Below are 22,389 nucleotides of genomic sequence, written 5' to 3' on the forward strand. Positions count from 1 at the left end.
CATTTTACCGGAAGAAAAAGTGATGCATGCAACGCTTTTCCTTCTCATATTTTGTGCCGGATCTGCGATGGAACCTCCAAATGGTATGAAACCACATTGACTGAAGATACGAGACTGCCCAGACGTGTGCCGGACGGTGTGAGGAGCGGGATCCACTAATAAGAAGTTAAGCACAGTTACATTTTCATCAGCTACCCAAGCAATCACAACCCAAGTGGCAGAACCAGCTCTGCCCGGGAGACTTGCCAACTCTCCGGGGAGTGCAGGAAGACTTTCCTCTTTCCTGGAGCCTCCGGGATGTTCCGGGAGAGTTGGCGAGGATGTAGGTAATACAGAGCTGCAGCTTTATGAAGTCTGTAAATATAAGAGCGTTATTTACCCCGGGAGCATAAATCAGTTTACAGTCTCATGACTGAGCTGTTATTGCCCCCGGCCTTTGTCTTGAGGATATTGGCCTGATATTAACGCCACCATTGTCTGCAAGTTACATAAGGAATACCAGCTGACATGACGTAACGGGAACTAAATGGAGATTTACTGCAAGGAAGTACAACCTGCTGACACCCACAGAGCCCTATATAATCCCGCACATCCCTGCCCCAGCAGAAGACCACAGCTGAGACATCACACAGGTAGGTACCTGACACTAACCTATACCTCTTTATATCAATACAGAGCACCCACAGTATTTTGTATCCATCACTTGTCATATTAGATACAGTGCAACCAACTCTTCACATTGCCAAGCTCAGGACAGATCTCCATCACTGACAACAAGCGGAGGTCTTGCAAATGCTGTATTTTCTAGCTAAATTCTGTCTTTTACAGGAAGAAGGTGAAACCCCGGACTGACCATGAGACCGGTCTCTGTGCTGCTGCTGTTATGGCTGAGTGAGTATTTCTTCATCTTTAGAACGGAGAACTTTTCAGAACATTTCTGGTTTAATCTACAGAAAATTCTTGATTTATAGTTTTTGTATTGATTTTTATGTTTTTACTGTTTTATTACATTTTTGCAAATTTCATATGTCATATCAAAGAGGTCTCGCAGGTCCGTATAATAAGGTACATGAGACAAAACATTGACATAATTAACTTTAAACCATCACTAGTCGGTTACTGCCTTCGTGCTTGCTGATGTATACTGTTGAACTGATTAGTAACATACAATAGTGTGTATACCATGTACTGTGTTCAAAGTTATATTGCTTTTTAGTTGTTTTATGTTGTTTTCTCCGTTTACCTACAAAGATACATGTAGAATTCTATAGGGTGACAGAGCGTCTGCTCCCCGCTGTCATGTGACCTCCAAGCCGTATTCTCTCTGTGTCCTCTAATCTGTGTACTTGTGATTTGGCTCCGTGTCCCATCATTGAGGCTGCTGGATCCATCTTACATATGGCGGTTCTGTTGCATGATTGGCTGCTATTTCTGCTAAAGGTGGAAGAAACACTGCAGTCCTGCAAATAGACCTGTGAATGACAGTCTCAGTATCGCCCCCTGTAGTACAGCATGGGCATAGTGATAAAATGTATTTCATTCCACGAGGGCCGGACTTTGGGGTGTGCAACCTGTGTGATCCCATAGCCCCCTGCTGAAGGTGAAGCTATAGGTCACCCGGCACCCACAGCTTGTGACCACTACAGATCTCACTATTTCCCATCTGGTTGTGATAGTTATATATTATATATCACTTTTATTACTGCAGGTTACTGATTGCAGGGAGATGTTATTTCATCACCATACACAATGTTCCTAATTATTACGCCATTTCTGTTTTCCCAGAGCGGACAGTAGGTGCAGGGATAGTTGTATCCTCAGTAGTTTGGTTACATTGTGGCTGTTATTACAAGTGGAAGGGCTGATAATGGGGAAATGGTGATGGAATTACCGTATAAGCCAAGTCAATAAGTTTTACTACAAAAAACCTGTAAAACTTATTGACTTGAGTATAAACCTAGCTATACTCGAGTATATACTAGGTAAAGAAAAAAATGTAATTCTCACCTCCCAGTCGGCATCTGTGTCCCCGGCGGTCCGGCAAGCTGCTTGAGAATTCTCCCTGCTGTCATCTCCCTGGCTCGGCTTTGAATTCCCCCAGCATCAGAACTGTGTAAGTAAGCGCTCTGATTGGATCGAGTGCCAGCCAATCACAGCCGGTGCTCGATAAACCAATCACAGCCATTCAGTGATGTCATCCACTGAATGGCTGTGAATGATTGAGCGCTGGCTGTGATTGGCTGGCATTCTCAAGCAGCTTGCCGCACCGCCGGGGAGACCATCGTGCTGGAAACACAGTCGCCGGCTGGGAGGTGAGTATTGCGGGTTTTTTGTTGTTTTTTTAACCTCACTCAAGTATAAGTTGATGGGGGCTTTTTCAGCATAAAAAATGTGCTGAAAAAGTAGGCTTATACTCGAGTATATATGGTAGTTGTATTTTGAAATGAACACAATATGTCTTGTTCCAACTTATGATGAACCCAGTTTTTGAACACATAATGACATTTATCTCATTTCCATCATAAATCTTTTATTTGCTGCATGCAGGGATGATTTTACAATATGAGCTCCCCTTAAAACCAAGAGGTTGTGTTTCCATATAAAGTTACATATTGATATATTAGCCCTTCTTTGATATGATTTTAACAACTTTCTGATCTATTGAACTTGTACACTACTGGTCAAAAGTTCTAGAACACCTAACTTTTTCTAGTTTTTATTGATGTTTATTAGAGATGAGCGAACGTGTTCGTCCGAACTTGATATCTGTGCGGATATTAGGGTGTTCGGGATGTTCGTTATTCGTAACGAACACCATGCGGTGTTCGGGTTACTTTCACTTCCTTCCCTGAGACGTTAGCGCGCTTTTCTGGCCAATTGAAAGACAGGGAAGGCATTACAACTTCCCCCTGCGTCGTTCAAGCCCTATACCACCCCCCTGCAGTGAGTGGCTGGGGAGATCAGGTGTCCGCCTAATATAAAAGTCGGCCCCTCCCGCGGCTCGCCTCAGATGCCTTGTGAGTTAGATGAGGGACAGTGCTGTTTGTACCGGAGCTGCTGTAGGGAAAGAATTGGTAGTTAGTGTAGGCTTCAGGACCCCCAAAGGTCCTTATTAGGGCCACTGATAGCTGTGTGTTGGCTGCTGTTAGCAGTGGCAATTTTTTTTTTCTCAAAATCGGCTCTGCAGAGCGTTGCACCCGGCATTAGGGACAGAAGTGTTGCATAGGCAGGGAGAGTGTTAGGAGTGAGTGTAGCCTTCAAGAACCTCAACGGTCCTTTTTAGGGCCATATTTAACCGTGTGCAGTACTGTGCTGGCTGCTGTTAGCTGTGCTGCATATTTTTTTTCTTCTCAAAATCGCCTCTGCAGAGCATTGCACCCTCCATTGATACTGCAGGGAAAGAATTGTGTAGGCAGGGCCACAACACAGTTATTATTCATTGAATATACGCAGTGCGGCCTTTTGCTTGTAAAACAAGTGAAAAAAATTCTATTTGTCCTGCCTCTGTTCGTCCTAAGGGCGGTGGACACGTGTCGGCTGCGTGTGCAACGTTTAAAAATCAGACACACCCAGCTACGTTTTACTCCTGGCTTCGCCATTTGCTTTGCTTAATTTGGAAAAAAAATACCTGCTTTGCCAGAGTTATAATAACTCTGCTACCCTCACGTTCTGTGCCACATTAGCAGGGCCACAGCACAGTTATTAAACTTCTCATGTTCATTGAATATACGCAGTGCTGCCTTTTGGTGGAAAAAAACTGAAAATAATTCTATTTGTCCTGCCTCTGTCCGTCCTAAGGGCGGTGGACACGTGTCGGCTGCATGTGCAACGTTTAAAAATCAGACGCACCCATTTACGGTTTACTGCTGGCTTCGCCATTTGCTTTCCTTAATTGGGAAAAAAAATACCTGCTCTGCCAGAGTTAATAACTCTGCTACCCTCACGTTCTGTGCCACATTAGCAGGGCCACAGCACAGTTATTAAACTTCTCATGTTCATTGAATATACGCAGTGCTGCCTTTTGGTGGAAAAAAAACTGAAAATAATTCTATTTGTCCTGCCTCTGTCCGTCCTAAGGGCGGTGGACACGTGTCGGCTGCATGTGCAACGTTTAAAAATCAGACGCACCCATTTACGGTTTACTGCTGGCTTCGCCATTTGCTTTCCTTAATTGGGAAAAAAAATACCTGCTCTGCCAGAGTTAATAACTCTGCTACCCTCACGTTCTGTGACACATTAGCAGGGCCAGAGCACAGTTATTAAACTTAGATTATTCATTCACTAGAGGCAGTGGGGCCTTTCGTTTTCAAAAAAGGGAAAAAATTACATTTGGCCTGCAGTCTTGCGCCAATTTATTTCCTGCCTGTGAAATCAAATCACTGGTAATACAGCATGCTGAGGGGTAGGGGTAGGCCTAGAGGAAGTGGACGCGGCCGAGGACGCGGAGGGCCAAGTCAGGGTGTGGGCACAGGCCGAGCTCCTGATCCAGGTGTGTCGCAGCCGACTGCTGCGCGATTAGGAGAGAGGCACGTTTCTGGCGTCCCCACATTCATCGCCCAATTAATGGGTCCACGCGGGAGACGGTTATTAGAAAATGAGCAGTGTGAGCAGGTCCTGTCCTGGATGGCAGAAAGTGCTTCGAGCAACCTATCGTCAACACGCAGTTCTGCGCCGTCCACTGCTGCAAATCCGAATCCTCTGTCTGCTGCTCCTCCTTCCTCCCAGCCTCCTCACTCCACTACAATGACACCTGCTCAGGAGCGGGAACACTCCCAGGAACTGTTCTCGGGCCCCTGCTTAGATTGGGCAGCAGCGGTTCCTCTCCCACCAGAGGAGTTTATCGTCACTGATGCCCAACCATTCGAAAGTTCCCGGGGTCTGGGGGAAGAGGCTGGGGACTTCCGCCAACTGTCTCAACAACTTTCTGTGGGTGAGGAGGACGATGACGATCAGACACAGTTGTCTTGCAGTGAGGTAGTAGTAAGGGCAGTAAGTCCGAGGGAGCAGCGCACAGAGGATTCGGAGGAAGAGCAGCAGGACGATGAGGTGACTGACCCCACCTGGTGTGCAACGCTTACTCAGGAGGACAGGTCTTCAGAGGGGGAGTCAAGGGCATCAGCAGGGCAGGTTGCAAGAGGCAGTGTGGTGGCCAGGGGTAGAGGCAGGGCCAGACCGAATAATCCACCAACTGTTTCCCAAAGCGCCCCCTCGCGCCATGCCACCCTGCAGAGGCCGAGGTGCTCTAAGGTCTGGCAGTTTTTCACAGAGACGCCTGACAACCGACGAACAGTGGTGTGCAACCTTTGTCGCGCAAAGCTCAGCCGGGGAGCCAACACCAACAGCCTCACCACCACCACCATGCGCAGACATATGATGGCCAAGCACCCCACAAGGTGGGACGAAGGCCGTTCAGCGCCTCCGGTTTGCACCCCTGCCTCTCCCCCTGTGCCCCAACCTGCCACTGAGATGCAACCCCCCTCTCAGGACACAGGCACTACCGCCTCATGGCCTGCACCCACACCCTCATCTCCGCTGTCCTCGGCCCCATCCAGCAGTGTAGTTCAGCGCACCGTCCAGCCGTCGCTAGCGCAACTGTTGGAGCGCAAGCGCAAGTACGCCGCCACGCACCCGCACGCTCAAACGTTAACCGTCCGCATAGCAAAATTCATCAGCCTTGAGATGCTGCCGTATAGGGTTGTGGAAACTGAGTCCTTCAAAAGTATCATGGAGGCGGCGGCCCCGCGCTACTCAGTTCCCAGTCGCCACTACTTTTCCCGATGTGCCGTCCCAGCCCTGCACGACCACGTCTCCCGCAACATTGTACGTGCCCTCACCAACGCGGTTACTGCCACGGTCCACTTAACAACGGACACGTGGACAAGCACAGGCGGGCAGGGCCACTACATCTCCCTGACGGCACATTGGGTGAATTTAGTGGAGGCTGGGACAGAGTCAGAGCCTGGGACCGCTCACGTCCTACCCACCCCCAGAATTGTGGGCCCCAGCTCGGTGGTGGTATCTGCGGAGGTGTATGCTTCCTCCACTAAAGCACCCTCCTCGTCCTCCTCCTCTGTCTCGCAATCAAGATGTGTTAGCAGCAGCATGTCGCCAGCAGTCGGTGTCGCGCGGTGTGGCAGCACAGCGGTGGGCAAGCGTCAGCAGGCCGTGCTGAAACTACTCAGCTTAGGCGATAAGAGGCACACGGCCCACGAACTGCTGCAGGGTCTGACACAGCAGACCGACCGCTGGCTTGCGCCGCTGAGCCTCCAACCGGGCATGGTCGTGTGTGACAACGGCCGTAACCTGGTGGCGGCTCTGCAGCTCGGCAGCCTCACGCACGTGCCATGCCTGGCCCACGTCTTTAATTTGGTGGTTCAGCGCTTTCTGAAAAGCTACCCACGCTTGTCAGACCTGCTCGTAAAGGCGCGCCGGCTCTGCGCACATTTCCGCAAGTCCCACACGGACGCTGCCACCCTGTGCACCGTGCAACATCACTTTAAGCTGCCAGTGCACCGACTGCTGTGCGACGTGCCCACACGGTGGAACTCTACGCTCCACATGTTGGCCAGGCTCTATGAACAGCGTAGAGCTATATTCGAATACCAACTCCAACATGGGCGGCGCAGTGGGAGTCAGCCTCCTCAATTCCTTTCAGAAGAGTGGGCCTGGTTGGCAGACATCTGCCATGTCCTTGGTAATTTTGAGGAGTCTACCCAGGTGGTGAGCGGCGATGCTACAATCATTAGCGTCACCATTCCTCTGCTATGCATCTTGAGAAATTCCCTGCAACCCATAAAGGCAGCTGCTTTGCGCTCGGAAACGGGGGCGGTGGAAGACAGTATGCCGCTGGATAGTCAGGGCACCCTCCTGTCTATTTCTCAGCGCGTACAGGAGGAGGAGGAGCATGAGGAGGATGAGGAGGAGGGGGAAGAGACAGCTTGGCCTGCTGCTGACGGTACACCGGCTGATTGCCTGTCATTCTTTCAGCGTGTATGGCCTGAGGAGGAGGAGGAGGATCCTGAAAGTGATCTTCCTAGTGAAGACAGCCATGTGTTGCGTACTGGTACCCTGGCACACATGGCTGACTTCATGTTAGGATGCCTTTCTCGTGACCCTTGTGTTGCACGCATTCTGGCCACAACGGATTACTGGGTGTACACACTGCTCGACCCACGCTATAAGGAGAACCTGCCCACTCTCATTCCCGAAGAGGAAAGGGGTTCGAGAGTGTTGCTATACCACAGGACCCTTGCGGACAAGCTGATGGTAAAATTCCCAGCCGACAGCGCTAGTGGCAGAAGGCGCAGTACCGAGGGCAAGGTAGCAGGGGAGGTGCAGAGATCGAGCAGCATGTACATCCCAGGCAGTGCAACAGTCTTTAAGGGCCTGGACAGCTTTATGGCTCCCCACCAAGACTGTGTCACCGCTCCCCAGTCAAGGCTGAGTCGGCGGGAGCAATGTAAAAGGATGGTGAGGGAGTACGTAGCCGATCGCACGACCGTCCTCCGTGACGCCTCTGCCACCTACAACTACTGGGTGTCGAAGCTGGACACGTGGCCTGAACTCGTGCTGTATGCCCTGGAGGTGCTTGCTTGTCCTGCGGCTAGCGTCTTGTCGGAGAGGGTGTTTAGTGCGGCTGGGGGAATCATCACAGATAAGCGTACCCGCCTGTCAACCGACAGTGCCGACAGGCTAACACTCATCAAGATGAACAAAGGCTGGATTTCGCCAGACTTCTCTTCTCCACCAGCGGACAGCAGCAATACGTAAGCAATACGTAGGCTGCACCCGCGGATGGAAGCTACGTTCTCTCTCACCATCCAAAACGGGGACATTTCTGCTTCATCAATCTGTGTCTAATATTCCTCCTCCTCCTGCTCCTCCTCCTGAAACCTCACGTAATCACGCTGAACGGGCAATTTTTCTTAGGGCTACAAAGCTCACTCAAATAATTTTTCTAAACAATTTTTAAAAGTTTCAATGCGCTTAAAAGCGTTGGAACTGTAACTTGAACCAATTTTTCGTTACACTGGGCTGCCTCCAGGCCTAGTTACCACTTAAGCCACATTAACCAAAGCGATTAATGGGTTTCACCTGCCCTCTTGGCTGGCCATGGCCAATTTTTGGGATGTACATTAGTACTGTTGATACAGCAATTTTTGTGGGCCCTCGTCTACAGTGTAATCCAATTAATTTTTAGCCCACCTGCATTCCAGCTGACGTTACCTCAGCTGTGTTGGGCAATGCAATGGGATATATTTATGTACCGCCGGTGGCTTCCTGGCACCCACCCATGCTGTGGGTCCACAGGGAGTTTAACCTACATGTGTCCACTTCTAAAGAACCCCAGTCTGACTGGGGCATGCAGTGTGGGCCGAAGCCCACCTGTATTACGCACGACATTACTACCTCAGCTGTGTTGGGCAATGCAATGGGATATTTTTGTGTACCGCCGGTGGGTTCCAGGGAGCCACCCATGCTGTAGGTGCACACGGAGTGTAACCTACATGTGTCCACTTCTAAAGAACCCCAGTCTGACTGGGGCATGCAGTGTGGGCCGAAGCCCACCTGTATTACGCACGACATTACTACCTCAGCTGTGTTGGGCAATGCAATGGGATATTTTTGTGTACCGCCGGTGGGTTCCAGGGAGCCACCCATGCTGTCGGTCGACAGGGACTTCACAATAGGGAGTTGTACCTGCCTGTGTCTATGAATTAAAAAGCCCGGTCTAACTGGGGCATGCAGACACCTTGACAGAATGAATAGTGTGTGGAACATAGGTTCCCCATTGCTATGCCCACGTGTGCAGCTCCTGATGGCGGTGGCACAGGATTCTATTTCTCATTGCTTCTGTACAGCATTGTGGGCTATCGCCCCGCCCCTTTTAAAGAGGGTCGCTGCCTAGCCATGCCAACCTCTGCAGTGTGTGCCTGTGGTTCCTCCTCATGGCAGACGCACTTCTAAATAGACATGAGGGTGGTGTGGCATGAGGGCAGCTGAAGGCTGCGCAGGGACACTTTGGTGTGCGCTGTGGGGGGGAGGGGGGGCGGTTGGGCAGCATGTAACCCAGTAGAAGTGGCAGTGGAGTGTCATGCAGGCGGTGATAGTGCTTTGTTGGAGGTAGTGTGGTGCTTAGCAAAGGTATGCCATGCTAATGATGGCTTTTCAGAAGTAAAAGTTGTTGGGAGGGGGGGGGGGGCCCACTCTTGCCGCTATTGTGGCTTAATAGTGGGACCTGTGAACTTGAGATGCAGCCCAACATGTAGCCCCTCGCCTGCCCTATCCGTTGCTGTGTCGTTCCCATCACTTTCTTGAATTGCCCAGATTTTCACACATGAAAACCTTAGCGAGCATCGGCGAAATACAAAAATGTTCTGGTCGCCCATTGACTTCAATGGGGTTCGTTATTCGAAACGAACCCTCGAACATCGCGGGAAGTTCGTTTCGAATAACGAACACCCGAACATTTTGGTGTTCGCTCATCTCTAATGTTTATGTGTTTTAATGTCTCAAATGTCCATTGAAATGATGATTTTTGACTCTTCAAAGCGGCCCCCTCTAGCTGATATAACAGGCTTACAGAATCGAGGCATTCATTCTATAGTTCGATTTTATTCAGAAATTTCATCCCCACAGTGTTGTAGAAGTTCCCACAAATGTGCTGCACTTGTAGCTTGCTTTACTTTCACCCTTCTGTCCAATTTATCCCAAACAAGCTCAATGGGGTTTACGTCTGGAGACTGTGCCAGTCATGCCATTCTTTGAAGCCTACCAGATGCTTCTTGTCTTCTTCAGTAGTTCTGATAGAACATAGAAATATGTTTTGGATGTTCCTGGGAACAGTCAGGGCCTGGCAAAATGTTACTGAAGAAACTTGAACATTTTACAAGGTAACAGTACACCAATGCAGGCAAGACAGAAGAAGGGAGGTCCGGAAGGAACCCAGGATGATGCCAGCCCTACAGTCCTTGTTATCTGTACGGAACTACTCCTGGAAGGTAGACTTTCTCTAAGGTTATGCTCAGGATGATCTAGGCTCTACAATCCTTGTGATCTGTATGGTAACGATCCTGAAGGGGAAGGGGCAAAATCTCCACAGACATTCATTTAACACAGTACCTCTGCACAGTGGTCTTGACTTTCTCTCACTCTCACTCTCTCTTTCTACTCTTCAACGGTTCCTGGCATTGGAGACCTCAAGAAATCGCTCTTCCTCTTCCATGACTCTTCACCACATGAGGGTTGAAGGTACCCCCATGTGGCTGACACTCCACTCCACTCTACTAGTGAAGATCATGAACCACTGACACACCCAAATCACTTATACTTATAGTTTCTAGCATATCACGTGACAGAACATGAATTGTTACATTTTCAGACATTTTCCAGCCACAAGCAGACATTAACTTTTCATTTGCTGCAGCTCTGCACTACGCATAATAGGAGATAAGACATTTTGCACCGTGCATCCATACAAAAGACATTACATGTATGAAATTTATGGAGGGGCCAGGAATATGTGTTCTGGGCCACTAGACCCCTTTTATCCAGTGTGCCAGTCATCGTGTGCAAGTTGCCAACTCTGTAACCAATAAAAGAGCCCCAGACTATTATGCTTCCTTCTCCATGCTTACAGTTGGTGTCACACTCAGGAAGCATTCCATCACCCACTCAATGGTGCACAAAAAACCCTACATGATGTACCAAAAATGTCAAATTTTGATTCATCAGTCTAGAAGACCCTCTTCCACTCTTCAGTAGTTATTGAAGATGCCGCTTGGCCCTGGCAAGTCTTTTTTATATATTACAATCTTAGCAGTGGCTTTCCTAGGCCGGAGTCACACAAATATATCTCAGATCATGCCTGCTGAAAGATATGACTGTGTGGCATGCAGTTAGTACACAATGACATTGCATATTGGCTGCATACCGCTCATAGCCATGTACTATCTTAGTGTGTATGTGCATGTAATACATGCCAAGACAGAACCTCCTATGATTTTTCTTTGTGCTTGTTTTTACACAAGTCATGTGAGCGGCAACATGGCTGCCTTTGGCAGATTGGTACAGCAAATTACATGCGCAAGACCCGTGCGCAGAATGCGCTGTACCCACACATTCGTGTGAGCCCGGCCTGCTGACAATGTACTTGTCAAACCTGCAGATTGAAGTCTTCTCTTCACAGTTGAAATTTAAACTTTTTCATCCATGACAAATACTGAAGCTTCATTATTACAGAGATTTATACAGGTAACCATACCCCCGGCATTGCCTGGAGAGGCCTTGGCAAAGGGGCGCACGCGTCCCCCAGGGGGGGAGATGGTAGTGTCACTATGACATCCCTAACAGCTACTCCACCATCTCCTCACCTGTGGACCCTGCGCCTCGGTCATTGCACATTATATGATATATTAAACAGTACTGCTGAAAAATACAACTTGTCCCACGAAAAACAAGCCCTCATACAGCTGCGTCGATTGCATAAATAAAGGGGTTACGATTTTTTAAAAGGGGGAGGAAAAAACAATAATGGAAAAATGAGCTTGGTCACTAAGGGGCTAATAACGTGGAACAATCTTTTTTAGTAACTTTCCCCTTAACCAAGATCACCTGGAAGTCTAATTAACATACTGGTCTGAGATCTAAAAAAAACCTAAAACCTAGATGCTCATTTTACTAAAATCCTATTAATATTTAACTTGCATAATACCTTATAACAGCGTGTAGCGGTATTATTTGGGCATCACATGGCGGTATTTCTTCAGGTGTCTAGGGGGGAAACAAGACTTCTTATTCCTGCTGATTTGTGCTTTGCAGGTGCTGCCGTCATACTGATCAATGTGCTTGCAGTGCTGACACCAACTACTGCGCCACCAACTACTGCGTCAACAACCCCTAGTGAGTATTATACATCATAACGGTCGCCTATCAATACTCTTATGTGCTGTCTATTCTGTGATCGCTATTGCTGCGGCTCATCCAGTACGCTCTGCTCCCCCCATCACCCAGAAATTACCTGCATGGAAAAAATAGAAACATTTTAGTCCGACTTCACACGGACAAGAAAATTGGGCAAGATTTGTGCGTTGCGAGACGCAGACATCTGACACTAATATGAACCCCATTCTTTTGAATGGGGTCATACACATGAGCGATGTTCTCCCACATGGCTCCACTATGCGATTCTATGTGAGAAACAACTCATGGCATGTTCTATCTTGCATTATCTCGCATTGTAGCCCCATAGTCCTCACCGGGGCCGACAGCAGCAGCGCCAGTCCCATTGAAAGCAATGGGAGAGACTCTGCGATCCTCTACCATGGCTGTCACCGCCGCTCCGGAGGATCCCTTCATCCCTGAAGTGATGCAAGGCTGTTTTCACATGAGAACACCTCACATCCATGTGGATTTCACATGGTGGGGAGCACGATATGGGGGCGGGAGTCACAATATCATATCGCGCTCGCCCGTGTGAAGTTAGCTTAAGGCCGGCTTCAGATGAGCGTGATGGGCTCCCCCGCGGAATATTCCGCGGCGAAGCCCGTCACGGTGCCCCCCCCCAGAGACCCCATACTTACCAGCGGAAGATAGCGTGAAGACGCTTCCCCGCCCACCGCCACCGCGTCACGTGACACGCCGGCCGTGTCATATGACGCAGCGGCGGTAGGCGGGAAAGCGTTTTCACGCTATCTTCCACTGTGTTACAGCGGGAGATAGCGTGAACGGACGGCTTCCATTGACTGCAATGGAAGCCGTCAGCGCGTACACCCGCGGCAAATAGAGCATGCCGCGGGTGAGGACGGGAGATTTCACGGTGCGGAATTCCGCGGTGGAATTCCGCATTGTGAGCATTGTGCTATTAGGTTCAATAGAACCTAATAGCAGCGGGCAACGCAGCGGATTTTCGCCGTGAATTACTTGGTGGAAATCCGTTCGTGGGAAGGAGGCCTTAGAGTGATCACACAAATCCAAAAGCAAGCCTGGAGGCGGACAGAATAATATCTGGAGTTTCCTGGAACCTGTAAAAATAAAAGGCAGAAATGCTGTGACTACTATATCTTACTCACTGAGTAACAATATTATCAGTGACCCATCGTATCTTACTCATTGAGCCTCTATGTAACAGTGAGTCACTACGCAGCTACTGCGCCACTTCATCTACCTCCGGCCACTTTCTCCCGTCCGTTTTTACTATGATTACCCTGGCGTTTTGAACGCGCGGTAATCGCAGTATAACGCTCCCATTGTTTTTAATGAGACCCCGCAGACATGCGCTCGATCACGGTGTTTTCTAATGCAGCGATTTTCGACAGCTGTCTGCTCTGTTTTACAGCATTTAGCGCAACTCATCAATGATGGGGTGCGCTAAATCCCGCTGTCAGAGGCAGGAACATGCGGCCAAAAACTAAAGTAAAGTCACGGCAAAACGCCACGATCAAATTTGCGGATCGCATGTGTCCTTACATGAGTGGCCTTACTGAATAACTTTATAACCACCAAATCATCTGTCATCCAGGAAGTCATTACCACTGAGTCAGAGGCGTAACTTGAAGCTCCTGGTCCCCAATGCAAAACCTGTAAAGGGGCCCCCAACTATAATGCTTTATTCATAGTACTGGGCTCCCTCTATGGGGGAAATATCTTATGGGCCCCCTAAGGCTCTTGGGCCTGAGTGCAACGGCATCCCCTATAGACATGCCCTGCACTGAGTCACTAGATCTTACTCACTGAGCCATCTACATGGTTCCCAGAAGGTCCTCTCTAATGGCTCTCACATCCTGATTACTATATATGCCTTCATGTGTATTCACCCCTCCCCCACTAACATTATTATAATTTTGCAGAGCCGTGCCCTGAGAACCAGACACGCACAAACTGCGGCAGCGCATGCCCAGAGATCTGCAACGATAAACCTAAACCGTGCACCCTGCAATGTGTACCAGGATGTTTCTGTAACAAAGGCTACATGCGTCTAAATAATCAAACAAAGCAGTGCGTCCTTCCCAAGGATTGTCCTAAACAATAGAAGGCCCGGACCCCGCAGCCATCGCGGCGGCCATATTTGTAACCTCCTCCTTCTCTTATCGCTATCTGTGGCCGCATTCTGTATTTTTGTCACCTGACAATAAAAGAGTCACAATAATCTTCTGTGTTGTCTTCTGTAATCAGGACTGTGTTTACAGATGGGGCTGCCCTAGGCAGGGTCAGAATACGCCCCATTTAAGGTGGTATTTACAGGGGCCATTAAAAGTTGCACCCAAGAGCCTCTGGGTTCACACTGTGATTTACTTTATGTCCGGCCTTCCGTCCCAATATTCCCTCTGAATCCTCAAAGACAGCATTTACATCTAAGGTCTTCTGACGACTAGCGTTTTTTTTTATGCTGCGATATCGCTGTGTTTTTTTCAATGGGACTTTCTAATGTTAAAATCGCATCGCACAAAAATCGCAAAAGCACAAATTTGCGAATATTTTGTGCGATGCGATTTTAACATTAGGAAGTCCCATTGAAAAAACACAGCGATATCGTAGCATTAAAAAAATGCTAGCCGGTAAAAGCCTTGGGGGTGAAATAGGAAAACTTACTTTTATTGCAGTCCCAAGCAAACAAGACAACGTCCAATACAGTCCAATTACTGTACACCAGAATCCAGAGCCTGGTGACTGGAGATGTAAGTCGGGTACCGGTGTGGGCTCCGCAGGATACAGCAAAGCCACGGACAAGGAAAACGTCTCCGACACCAGTTCAGGCGCAAACCGAATTTTACTAAAGCCCTGTGGCCCACGTGACCACAAACAATAGGTAACCCAACAAAACTCACATACACTCAGCCAGATGGCTGAGGCCCTTGTGTTGTACAGCGCTGTACGCCCTAAGGGCTCATGTCCACGGGCAAAATAAGAATTAAAATCCGCAGCGGATTTTAACTCTTCTCCTGCCCGCGGATCTGCACCCCATAGGGATGCATTGACCACCCGCGGGGTAGATAAATACCTGCGGATGGTCAATAAAAGGGATTTTAAAAAAAATGGAGCATGAAAAAATCTGGACCATGCTCCATTTTCATGCGGGTCTCCCGCGGGGAGACAAAAATCGGGATTTACTCACATGCTCCGTTTCTTCTCTTCGCGCGGCGCCATCTTCTCTCCGTCGCGGCCGGATCTTTTTTCTTCGGGACGGCGCATGCGCGGGGCACGTCACCGACGTCATCATGCGCATCCGCCGAGCCGAAGAAAAAAGATCCGGCCGCGACGCAGAGAAGATGACGCCGCAGCGAAGAGAAGAAACGGAGCGGATGGGAGGTGAGTTTATTCTCATTTATTGCTATTTTCAGCGCTCATGTCCGCGGGGCAGGAGGGACCCGCTGCAGATTCTCCATGGAGAATCTGCAGCGGATCTGATTTTCCCCGTGGACATGAGGCCTAAAGGGCGCTACTATAATAGACTATGCTTTTACCTAAATAAACTGGCCCCTCGCTACTAAGGAACAAAGGAAAGGGAGAGTGATCTGAGTACCGGCGGTGCAGCATAACAGCTTACAAACTTACCCACACTGACTCTATCCCCCAGACCAATACAATAAGGAATATGTATAAAGACCATGTATAGCCAGGTGAATTTTCTCCAGAAGGTTCTTACTGACAGCTGGATGTGGCCTGCCAGCCACTATGCCGATCCGGCTGAAGTGTGGCCTGACACGGTCCATAACCCTACCTAATCTAACTACAGGCCAAAACGCAGTCTCAAGTAACTTGGCGTCAAAATATGGTGTCTTGCGTGCACCTTGACCAGTCTGCTGTATGATCCGCCAGAGTCCAGACAGATGAGGGGCTCCTCCAGAAAAGTATGTGGTACCGCAGAGAGCCGTTACTCATCCAGTATTGTCCACACAATATCCAGTCTTGCTCCAGTTGTTCAGCAACGTCCCCGGCAGCAAGTCTTCTCCCATCCGGCGGGCATCTGGTGAGAATCTGAATCCGCTCCGCTGCAGCTCCAGTCCCCTCAGGACACTCCCCTCACTCAGGACACGACCTCCTTCCCTCTTCTGTAGCTCCACTCAGATGTCTCCCTTGACCAACTGTCCCCTCAGTGTACGCACGCTTTTTCATTTTTTCTCCTCCCGTGCGCACGCTGTAACCAGGCAACGGGTGCTCCAATCACAGGCTACCATGGTCCTGTCACCTCACAGCTTGACCATAATCTTTTTTGTAGAGCAGCGATCTCTTGCGGATGAATAATAAAACACACAGTAGTGGACTATTTACAGTAACAAGAACAATGTACACATATTGGAGGCTGTCTCACCCTCTCACAGAGATACCACTTATTCCTACAGGATTTCCATACTGCTTGGAATTTGCCACGGAAATTTCTGCTACGCACATACAGCAGCATTTCTGCCATGTGTAAACATACTCTAAGCTATCTAGAGGTACGCTGCCACGTGCAGAATGGGCTCAGTAGTAATAGTGACCACCCATACTGGCCCCATTAGTAATAGTGTCCCCCACAGTGGCCCCAGTAGTAATAGCGACTCCCACAGTGGCCTCAGTATACTGATAGTGGCCATCACAGTGGTCTTAGTAGTATTATTGTCCCCCACAGTGGCTCCAGTAGTAATAGCGACTCCCACAGTGGCCTCAGTATACTGATAGTGTCCATCACAGTGGCCCCAGTAGTAATAGTGACCTTCACAGTGGCCCCAGTAGTAATAGTGACCTCCACAGTGGCCCCAGTAGTAACAGTTGCCACCCACAATGACCTCAGTAGAAATAGTGTCCCCACAGTGGCCCTCAGTAGTAATAGTGACCCATATATCAGCCTCAGTAATAATAATGCCCCCAAAGTGGCCTCAGAAGAATTAGCGACTACACAATTACGCCAGTAGTAATAGTGACCCCCACAGTTGCCTCAGTAGTAATACTATTACAACTGGAGATGATATAGGGAACACTTACTAATAGTGCCCCCTATATCGAGCCCAGTAGTAACAGTGACCCCCCCCCACACACACACACACAGTAGCCCCAATAGTAATAGAGCTCTCATATAACTACCTCCTCCTGGCATTCAAAGCACTCCTGCAGGTAAAAAGTGTGTGAACCGCAGCGGCGCCTCCTCCATTCTCCCCATCTCCTGTGGAACTAAGAAGAAGAGGTCAGGGTAGGAGGGGGGGAAGATCCTGGATGCACACACTGACCTCAGTGTGTGCATTCGGCAGGGGTGCCGCAGAGTATACCCTGGCTGGTAATCACTTTAATGGTTAACAGACATGCTGAAAGCGGGACAAACGTCGGACAGTCGTCCTGAAAGCAGAACAAATGGCTGCCCCACTTGGGTCCTTGGGGAAAGCGGGACACAGGGACCCAAAATGGGACACAGAGTTCTAAAGCGGGACTGTCCCGCCTAAATCCTGCTTCAAAAAATTCCCGTTTACATCTGCCAAACACGTACAGTGGATGTCAACAAGGGGTTAAGGAACAAGCACTGATATTAAAAAGGTTCATAAAGAAAGGCTTTCCAAAAACATTAGTGGAAGATACATAACTAGTTGAATCCAATAATCGAGTGGAACACCTAGTACCGGCACAGAAAAAGTTACATAGAGACCCCCAAATCATCTTGAATCAGTTCAGCTTTATTACAACTTATTATACACTCTGCAATGAGCAGTCCAATATGGGATACATATAGGGTGTCTGCTGCAACTTCTGCAACACCCATTAGGGAGATATTGCAGGGAATGCCTCTCTACCGAAATATACGGCTGGAGTTGGGAGGGTGTAGTGCATGGACCTGTCACGGTGGCACTTACCAACTCCTGGTCCCAGAGGGAGTTACCACAGCAGAGAATAGGGTCAGTAGTCCTCAAGATGAGGGGGGTAGTCGTAGAAATCATGTTGTGACGCCACCGTTCCCACACCATTAATCTATGCGGCGGAGTAATAACACAGAGACTTGTGTATCGTACCTCGAGTCCTCAAGAACGGTTGAGGCCCGGTAAAACTTTAGTTGCATTAAACTTTGTATATAACAAGTAGTTACAGGTACATTCACTTGTAGAAGTTACAGGCTGAAGCTCAGAGGTTGGGAGGAAAAACAAAGGGATAATACAGCCCTATAGTCCACGTTATCTATATGTCACCAGTCCTGAAAATTGGGTATACTCTGGAGGAGGTAAAAGGTAGGAGTCTCTGGCAGGCAATTACAGAAGAAAGGCTTAGCCTAAATACACCCCGTACAACTTCTGTGTGGGTGTCACAATCACGTACCTCTGTGTGTTGATCCTAATGGCGGACGGCCACACAGGAAAAATGATGCCTGTAGTGTGAACGGGTGCCTGGTATGGTCCGTCGCTCTATACAGAATTACTTGGGGAGGACTGCTCTCACTCTGGGGAATTTTTAGTGACTCACTTGTTCTCTCATGCGGTAAGGACGTCTCTCTTCTCCTCCATATTAGACATTAGAAAACCAGAGATGTCTCCCTGTGTCCCTGTGGTTTTTCCAGCGGATCGGGGAAGAGGGAAGATCCTCAGCTCCAACATGGGGAGCCTCTCCTTCTTCTCCATATTCAATGCAAGGAAGCTGAAGGTGCTTCCCTGCATCACTGTGGGCCCTCCAGCATCATGGGAAGATCATCAAAAACCTTTCCTGCTCTCAGACACTCACTTTTATAATACTCACTTGTACCTTATGACACAGTAGGAAAGATACATTCAGCAGCAGAGCTGTCAGGAAATTATTTTAGTGGAGTTAACCCCTCAGATGCTGTACCTGTGCAACTCACATACAGAAAGTTGACATGACAGATTTGCACAGTGCATTCACATAAGACAACGCATGTATGACAATTATGGAGGGGACCAGGATGTCGTTCTGGGACACTACAAACTCCTTAAAAGAGATGAAACATAAGAACGGCCTGCTGGTGACCCCACTAGACAACAGTAATACTGCAGAGACCATGCATGACATTTAGAAGAACCTTTTGTCACTGATCAGAATAAGGTAGCTAATCTCTGCTGTAAGATAAGAAGAATCAAAAGATTTATTGTAACATAAGTGGAGAAACGTTCAAGATTAATCATCATACCTCGCTGCTCCAAGTATACTTATTGGATGTGGCTGCAGTATATTGGCCGCACCCTACAGGAGGTAAGCACTGGACTCAATAATACAGATGTAATGGAAAGGGTGTCCAGAACAGTGTCTGTCTGGATATTGGAGTCAGCGCACAAAAATGAGGAAAAGACGATTTCCACGATACCTATAGGGCACACAGCGGACAGCTTCCATGTAGGTCAAGATGGAGGAAGAGGAGAGATATCTTGTAGCGATTGGAATCTGGATGTGAATGGAGTGAGTCCCAAGATCCTAGAGACAGAGAGAGCACTTCCCAATAGTTCTGTATATAGAGACCCATCATACATGTACCAATGTACAGTACAGGCTTTTCCTGTGCGGCCATCCAGAGTCCGGATCACTGCACAGAGGTACACTACTGAGTCACACCTATGCGTCTGCTGTGCAGGGTGTTTATTGTTTAAGCCTTCATGTAAATAATTGTTTGTCAGAGTGTCTGTGGAGTGACCCCTACCCCCTTCCCTCCTATGGAGTGCTCCCAGTCCAGGAACGGCACCATACAGATAATGTGGACTGTAGGACCGGTTCCATCCTGTGTATCCTCCCTGAACTCTGTTCTACTTGCACTTTGAAGAATTGTACTTGCATTGTTGTGAATAGCTGTTTTGCCTAAGTTACTTCAAGTAAAGTTATACCGGGCCCTAACCAGTCCTGGGGACCCGAGGTACTATACACAAGTCTCTGTGTTCATTCCCCACCATGCAGCATACCGGTGTGTGGGAACAGTGGCGTCACGAGTGATAAGTACTACTACCCCCATCATCCCGTTTATTGGCATTCCCTATCCTAGGAGTGTTGAAGGTGGCCTGCAGTCCTGCTCCTGCCTTGGCTATGTCTCATTCATCTGGAACCAGAGCCTGGTAAGTGCTGCTGTGACAAACCAACACTTAACCCTCCCAGCTCTACACAGTAGTCAAGTGTCCGGGGTCATCCCTCGGGGGTGTTGCAATACCTCGTTTCCACAAATTATGCGCTGTGGTTTATTTTCAGGGGATGTCTTATTTTGAATTGGGTGAGTGGCCGCAAGTGATAGCCATGGCTCAGCCAATGAAAAAAAAATCCCTCCCTCACACAGCAATGGCTGTGATTGGCTGAGCGGCTACGCTCAGCTAATTACAGTCATCGTTCTGTTGGGTAGGATCTTTTCAGTTTGCTGAGCGGCAGCCATCGCTCATCGCCACTCAGTCAATTCAAACACTCAATGGGCGAAGCGATGGCTGTGATTGGCTGAGCGGACGCGCTTAGCCAATCACAGCCATCACTGTGTGAGGGAGGGATTTTTTGAGTTGGCTGAGCTGCGGCCGGCGCTCTCTGCCGCTCAGTCAATTCATACAGCGAATGCAGGAAGTGATGGCTGTGATTGGCTGAGTGGGCGCTCAACCAATCACAGTCATCACTCGAAGAACCAATTGCAACCATCGCTTCCTTGAGGTGGAATTTATAAATCCCATCACCAGAAAGTGATTTTCTATGAGCTCCAAGGATTGCAGAAAACCATCCGGACCTGCACGAGCCGTCTAGGTAATGTTTTTTTTGTTTTTTTTTAATGTAGTGTAGCTAGGACTTATTTTAGGATAGGGCTTATATTTCAAGGCCCTTCCCCCAAAAAATCAGGGTAGAGCTTATTATCAGGGTAGGTCTTACTTTCAGGGAAACACGGTATTAAAACTGGATTCACACGGGTGAGATAATGGTGCAAGTTTTGTGTATTGCGAGAAGCACAAAACTCGCAGGAACATACAGTGTATTATTTGTCTGTGTTTACATGGGTGATATATATCTTTCGCAGTGTGTCCTATGTTTGTGTGAGAATAGAGCATGCAGATGTGCGGTCTCCCATACAGCAGGAGAACGGGGTGTACATGTACTGTGCGATGTGAGCCATGCCTGAGAATGATATTCTACATACAGATCCTCCAGCCAGAAGGTCTAAACGAGCTGTTAGAAACAATGATATAAAGAGAGAATAAATAATATAATTAACTCTTTATATACCCGTCTGTTTTCAGCCTTTGTTTTCAGGTATAATCTGTCTCTGCTATAAACACCCGTTCCTCAGTGCTGCCATCTTGTGGATTTCTCTGGTATGACTCCATAGTAAAATCATTACTGTATGATGAGAACACTGAGGACACCTGCTGGTTAGGAAGAAGATTAAAAAACCACAAAGAATCCTTACAATACTATATAGATCCTCGGCCAAAAATTCCCCAATAAGCACAGAGAAAAAGGAAAGGGTGAATAATGTCTAATTTAAAACATAACTAAGATAAGATAAAGACTAGAATATATAGTGCCTCAACAAATCACTATGATATATAGAGTTAGCAAAATCCAGAATGTAAAACAGACAATGATTATTGTCCCATTTGTCACACGAATAGCAATATCAGCACATGCATCAAAAAGGAGCGTGATTGCACGCCAGCCACGTCACTGGTATCTGGGTGACATCAGATCTGGAAGAAGTGCGTCCATAGCACCTCCATGTGAAACAGTGAGGGAATCATCGAAGAACCACTGAACGCAGCGATTGCATGATAACACCCCGCAACGAAAGTGCATTCCCGGCTCGTATTCCCATCCACCGGCCGGCTCACCACAGAAGACAGACATGGGAAGGATAAAAGCTGGCTTGTCTCTCTGTGCCGCAATAGACAATCCCAATCACCTCCATGTTTGAGCAGGGAGATTAAATCAAAACCCATGAATTTGGTGTAATTAATTAAACCTGCATGTTTAGCATTAACACTGTGAGCAATCGCAGTGTAGCTTTGATGTCGTCTATCATGAACATGCTCGCCAATTCTTCTTCGGATCTCCCTCACTGTCTTACCCACATACTGCTTACCACACCGGCACACAGCCAAATAGACGCCCCCCGAGAACTACAGCTCATACAATATTTTATGCTGCACTAATTCTAATTCTGTTAGTTCTTCTGTTTTGGCTGATGGTTCTATATGAGCAGTAAGCAGTAACTTGTGGAGATCTGTACATATGGCAGCAGGACGCCAGGTAACACTATGTCTACTTACCCATTTGCAGAAAGCAACACCTGAAGACTAGCGGGTGCCGGTCTTACAGGTAACAGAAGCATTGGAGAGAAGAGAAGATTCTGCAGTACCTCCAGAAGTGGTTGATGACTTAGGCCGGCTGCACACGACAGACCCAGAATCCTGCAACGGAATCTGACACTGTGCCCGTCCGGTTACCCGCATACAAATTTTACCATCCGGT

At 48.3% G+C, this 22,389-nt stretch overlaps 1 protein-coding gene and 1 long non-coding RNA gene across 2 annotated transcripts in view; both read left to right on the forward strand.

Moving 5' to 3' along the window:
* The window catches only part of LOC136631961 (short-chain collagen C4-like), a 471,326-nt gene that overhangs the window by 81,023 nt on the left and 367,914 nt on the right, over positions 1–22,389 (forward strand). The window lies entirely within an intron of this gene.
* On the forward strand, positions 559–14,144 carry LOC136631963 (uncharacterized). The gene is made up of 4 exons (XR_010793107.1): positions 559–632; positions 829–891; positions 11,821–11,901; positions 13,848–14,144. It is a non-coding gene; the product is annotated as an uncharacterized lncRNA (long non-coding RNA).

This window comes from Eleutherodactylus coqui, chromosome 6 (genome assembly GCF_035609145.1).
Source record: "Eleutherodactylus coqui strain aEleCoq1 chromosome 6, aEleCoq1.hap1, whole genome shotgun sequence".
Lineage (NCBI taxonomy): Eukaryota > Metazoa > Chordata > Amphibia > Anura > Eleutherodactylidae > Eleutherodactylus > Eleutherodactylus coqui.